Consider the following 6,155-nt stretch of genomic DNA (forward strand, 5'->3'; position numbering starts at 1 on the left):
ACCATAGTTATAATAGCAAAAATAATAGAAAACAACCTAAATACTCTTCAACAGGAATATGTAGTTAATACTATACAGATATGAATTTTTAAAAAAGACATACATATAAATATAGAAATAGCTCATAATTACAATGCTGCTTTATTCAAGGAACGTGTGAGTGCCTTTTGTGTGTCAGGCACTGTTCTAGGTGTTGTAGATCACAGTAGCAGCCAATAAAATAAAGTCCTCACTGGTAAATTGATACCATTGAGGCAAACAACAAATTGTAGAATATATAAAAATGTAATCATTCAAAGTTTAAGGCATGTAAACCATATTATATATAGTAAGGGTTACTTCACATATTCAGTAAAAGGATAAAGAAATTCATGGAAAAAAATCTTCAGGATCAAGCTAAGGTTTGCCTGACAACAGTAATCACGGAGGGCTGTACATAGGGCTTTATTTGTTTTGCTAATGTTTTCTTTTTTAAGTTATGTAATGATTATTATTCACAATGTAGAAGCTTTGTGTATTTCTGAAACATAATCTTTTAAAAAAGAAAGTAGAAATGTCTTCAAGTTCAATCAATATATAAAGATATTGATTATTAAATATTTCAACCAAATTTAAAAAACAAACAATTTTGCTTGATTTTCTGAATATTTACTTCCAGAATGAAAAGATTTAAGTAACTAACATAAGATTAAATGCATTATATCTTTTATTACACTGGAAATCATTCTGGTTACTGTGGTGTGGTAGGCTATCAATTCAAGTGTAGCCTTCATATATGTTAGGTCAAGATTTCTGGGCTGGGACTCCATGTTCCATGTTTAAAATTCCTTAGAAATTTACTTTCAACCAGAAAAAACAGAGACTTCGGGGAAAATTTAAACAAAAAACAAAAAACACCCATGTTATCATTTTAGCTGGGAGAGTTAAGAAAAACTTAATAGTGAATGCTTCCAAGCCTGGACTGTAATCCCTTGTCCTCATCCACAACAGCAATGATACCTAACCTCCCAGGCAGGAGAGTTAATTTGAAGATTTTGAAGTGCTATGTCTCTTGGGGGGTTGATGGAAACACATTATCTTGGAGGGTCTACTTTATTCTGCAGCTACCATTGGGAGAAAAGGCAACTACCATTGACATAACCTCTAGCTGTTAAATCATTGAACTCATGTAGGATAGACTGGTCTTGAGTCCTCAAAATAAAAAAAATGCAGTGAACCAAGACCTATGGGGCAAATGGGATGGTGGTAATCCCAGGCTGCCACAGCAGAAACGAGTGGGGAAAGATCCACATTTTCTTTCTTATATAGAAATCAGAGCAAAGGAGCAAAGCTGGGTTTCCCAAAATTTTCATTTAAGTCGCTGGAATTGCATCTGGCTTGTAATATTCAGGTTGTGGCTCTTTAAGTTCTGGAAATGTGACTAGTAAATATCAGCTCACTTTTATTGAAAGTTGAAGGCAGGTAAGATACTATTTGATAAGATGCTATTTGAACGCAATTTATAATATTGTCCTAATGTATATAGGAATCAATGAGAAATCTGATTCAAGATTATACGGTCCAGTTTAGAGATGACTTGAATGCCAATGAAGTAGGTTAGACTTGAACTAATGAGGATATTGGCAGTCATTTTAGGCTTTTGGGCAAGTGAATCAACTGGTTGCCACTAAGAACCTCCCTGAGCCAAAGTTTCCCATCTGTTTCACAGGAGATAATGACTTCTCATCTACTAAGTCATGCTGTGATCACATTAGATGTGTATAACATTCCAATCAAGAAAAAAGAGATACCCTAGTGTCTCATAGCAATACGAGCAGACCAATCAAAGGAACGATAACCTAACTTCATGCCAGTGGTGAAGATGTGGAAGTCCAATATAGGATTGGAAGTGCAGTGGCCAGTCCCATGCATAACTCACAAAGAATCTTGCCTCTTGATATTTCTGTGATTTAGATAACATTTGAATGAGTGCCCCAAAGGGTTGTGGGCTTAGTCATCATTGTGGTAATATTAAGAGCGTGGAAGCTTTAAGAGGTAAGACCCATTGGAAGGTGAGTAGAATATTGGGGGCATCACCTTACAATTCTCATGGGACCCCAATTAGTTCCTATGAGAGAGAGAGTTACTTCGAAAAAGACAGGCCCCTCCTCACTCCCTGAGTTCCTGTCTCTGCCTGTGGTATCCACATGTGCTCCTGTCATTGTGATGCATCTCACCATGAGGCTTTTGCTCAGTCACACAAATCCTGGGGCCATGGTCTTAAATTGCTAGAACTGTAAGTTAAATGAACTTCTCTTATTTATATGGCATCAAACTTCAGATATTTTGTTATAGCAATGAAAAATGGACCAATACAGTTTTCATACTTTGTGTGGTCCCCTCCCATATTGGTCTGTGTGATCAGTTAAGCATTGTAGAAACATATATATATATATATCCATCCATCCATCCATCCCTATCCCTTTGGGAGAAGCCAGCTGCCATGTCAAGCATCTCTATAAAACCTGTGTAGTGAGGAACTGAAGCTTCCCGATACCAGTAGCAGGAACTAAGTGTTCTTGCCAAAAGTCATTTGATTAAACTGTCTTGGAAACATCTATAGCCCTAACCAAGCTTTCAGATACCTGCAGCCCTGCCAGACAGGTTTACTGCAATCTCCTGTAAGTCCCTAAGCCAGGGGCCCCTAGCTAAACTGCTCCTAGATGCCTTGACCCTCAGAAATTTTTGAAATAATAAATATGTTCTGTTTTAAGCTGCTAAATATTAGAACAATTAGTTACACAACCATGTATAACTAAATCAGGGATTTGGGCAGAAAGGAAAACTAATAATATCTGGATGTAGAGAGTCTTTGAGAGTTGATAGTGTCCATGGATACTTCTTGAGAGCAGGAATTTTTTTTTTTTAAACCATGTCTTCTGTGCATGCTGGGAGGGAGCCTACATTCTGTGAAAAAGCCTAGCCATGGTTTTAAGAAGAAATGAGCAAAAAGGAGCTTTATGTACAGTAAATGTCACTAGAGAACAACTGTCCTGATTTGCCCTAAACTGCGAAGTTTCCTGAATGTGGAACATTCAGTGGCAACAGTGATGGAAATAAAGGAACCATTCCAGTGATACTCCTTAGAGCAATAAATGAACATCACTAGTTTGGTGGGTAGATTGCAATCATGAGTATTGTACAGTATTGTTTTCTGGCTGGATTTTATTTCTTCTGTGCTATATGAGCTCATGTTACATCTGCTGCAGACTTTTTTTAATCCATTTCTTGAATTTTAATAGCAATAATAGCCATGTACAGAGTGCTAGGTGCTTTACATTTATTATGTCGTCTAATCCTTTCAACCTTGTGAAGTAAAAACTACTAAATTCCTCAACTTGAAAGTGAGGGACCCAAGGTTCTGTATCGTGCCCCAGTTCACAAAGTTGGTAATTTGCTGTGTGGAATGCCAAGAGATGTCTCTCCAAACCTCATATTCTTAACCACTGTACGAAATACCTCACCACCATAATTTCTAGCACTTCATATGTGCTGGATGCTGCACCAAACCTTCTACATTATCATGTCAATCTTGAAGGGTAAAGAATTTGGTGATATGAAAGTAGAACCCAGGATGAGAGGAGTATTTAGAAATGCAGGCTCTCGGGCCCCACTCAGACTTACTAAATTCTTTCTTTCTTTCTTTCTTTCTTTCTTTCTTTCTTTCTTTCTTTCTTTCTTTCTTTCTTTCTTTCTTTCTCTCTCTCTTTCTTTTTTTTTTGGTACCAGGGATCGAACTCTGGACCTTGTGCTTGCGAGGCTAGCTGCAGAACCACTGAGCTAAATCCTGGGCCCCCACATTTTTTCTTTTAACAAGACTTCCAGATGACTTGTAAGCACATCAAATTTAAGCACATCGAAGTTTGGGAAGCACTGCTATAGACCTATGAAAAACCCAGCCCTAGTTGTGGGCATATTTCTCTAACACAGAGGTTCTCTAAATGTGATCCAGGAGCATTGGCTTCACCTAGGAACTTGATTGAAGTACAAATTCTAGAAACCTGCCGCAGGCCAGTTGAATTAGAAACTCTAAGGCAGTAATCTGATTTAATTCTCCAAGTAATTCTGGTGAATCCTGAAGTTTGAAAATCCTGCTTCTAATGCCTTGCAATCTGTACACCTATGCTTAACCAGGAAAGAGGAGTCAGCAGTGACACCCTGTGGAGCCAAGGAAGGTTTGCACCTTTTCTATTATCATACCTGCTTTTATTTCTCCCTGGCAGGACAAAACCATCCTCTTTGTTCTTTGTACTATAAATACAAAGCTGATTTTGTCCCTTACAAACTATTGGCTTTAGGGTCTTATGCTTATTTTGGTCATGAAGGTTAGGTTAAGTCAGCAAACATGCATTCATCACTATGTGTGAGTTTGTGACAAAGTGTGGAAAATATAAAGCATATCAAATTGGCTCCCAGTGCAATAAGTTTTATTAATAACAGAACCAGCTACCATTTGATTATTAGCTGTGTGATGGACACCATGCTAATTGTTCCCAAAATTTACCTCTGTCCTTATGTACATAAGAGATACATGTTATTCCCATTTTACAAAAAGGAATGTGAGGACTAGTTGTACTTTATACTCTTAATCACACAGAAGTTTCTCCCCAAAGTGATCCCCAAGGATTACTGCTATTAGAATCACTAAGCATGTATACGTCAAGCGTAGGACCCCAAAGACCCACGAAATCAAATCTCTGGGGGCCGGGGCATGTTCAAGTACTCCAGCCAAATTTTACACAAAATTTCAGAATTACTGTACATTATATTCTCATCAAAATATTACCCTATGGATCTTGACATGAGTTAGTATCAAAGATTTGTGGAGCAGTATGCAAAGATGATCAAGTATTTTAGGGATATCTATGTAATGGAAGTAATAATAGATTTGAAGGGGTTGGTGGTGGTATAGATTTATTTGTAGTGTTATCAGAAAAAAAAGTCACATAGAGATTTCAATGCCAGATGGTCTTCTAGACTCTTTTCCTAAGTGACTTGCTGATTGTATGACATCTCAAATTCTTCTGTCAGGAAAACTCAGTTTTAAGAGTTTCATAGAGTCTGGGTTAGAAATTCTGAACCAATTACCAAAGGAATGACTTAAATAAATTTTAAAAGGGTCAGAATTAGAACCTTGAAATCATCTTTTAAGTTACTTATAGGACAATAGGTTTATATCGAGACAGTGTTACGTGAAATAAATCAGACATATATATTTAAATATCACACGGTTTCTCTTATACAAGAAACTCAACGTATTAATAATTTAAAGAGCATAATAAAGAGAATAGGATTCAGGGAGATAGATCTTTAGTGAATGGGAGGGGCACCGAGAGATGGAGGGAAAAGGAGTGAGCAGAAGAGAAGGAAAAGTTAGAAGAATTAGGATGTGTTATGTACATGTACCAATACCCATGGTGAAGATAATCATTATGTACGGCAAGCAGCACAAGTAATAAAAAAAGAAAAACAAAAATAATTTTAAGATACTATCTGGAATATATTTCAGCTCTAAACAGATTGTCTCTAAGTTCTTTCTGAAAAAATTTTTTAATTGTTACTATCACTTTAAAAATTTCAGCTTTTACATTTGAAACCTTAAAATCCATAGCTATTTTAGCATCGGTTATGCAAGTTGTTATGCCCCCTGGTGGCAATATAGATAGAAAGATGAGAAGCATATTTCAATCACAAGGAGAGTGCAGACTTAATTGAAATAGGTGGCAGGGCCTGAATTTGAAATAGAATTTCATATAAAACTTTTCTGGTCTTACTAAAAATAGGAAACATCCTGTTAAACTAAAATCAGATGTATTAACTTCAGACTGCAAAGTGCATATTTCAATTTCCCTTTCTTTGTCATAAAATGGATTAGCTTTTTGAAATATGTCAGTTGAGCTTGAAATTAAACATTTGTTCTACATATAGCTAAGTAGCTGAACTCATAAAAGATAACTAAAGTCTGCATCTGCACAGTATTTCCTTCACAATCAGGTCTTGGCACATGTCATACTCCTAATGCTATGTGCTTCTTCCGGGTATTAATTTCCCTATGTTAAGAAACTTTAAGAGGTTACTTGGACAAAATAGTCACCTTTTAAGGATGTTCTGAGGAA

Source organism: Heterocephalus glaber, unplaced genomic scaffold (genome assembly GCF_053883595.1).
Source record: "Heterocephalus glaber isolate CG9 unplaced genomic scaffold, H.glaber_assembly_v1.0 deba00001561, whole genome shotgun sequence".
Lineage (NCBI taxonomy): Eukaryota > Metazoa > Chordata > Mammalia > Rodentia > Bathyergidae > Heterocephalus > Heterocephalus glaber.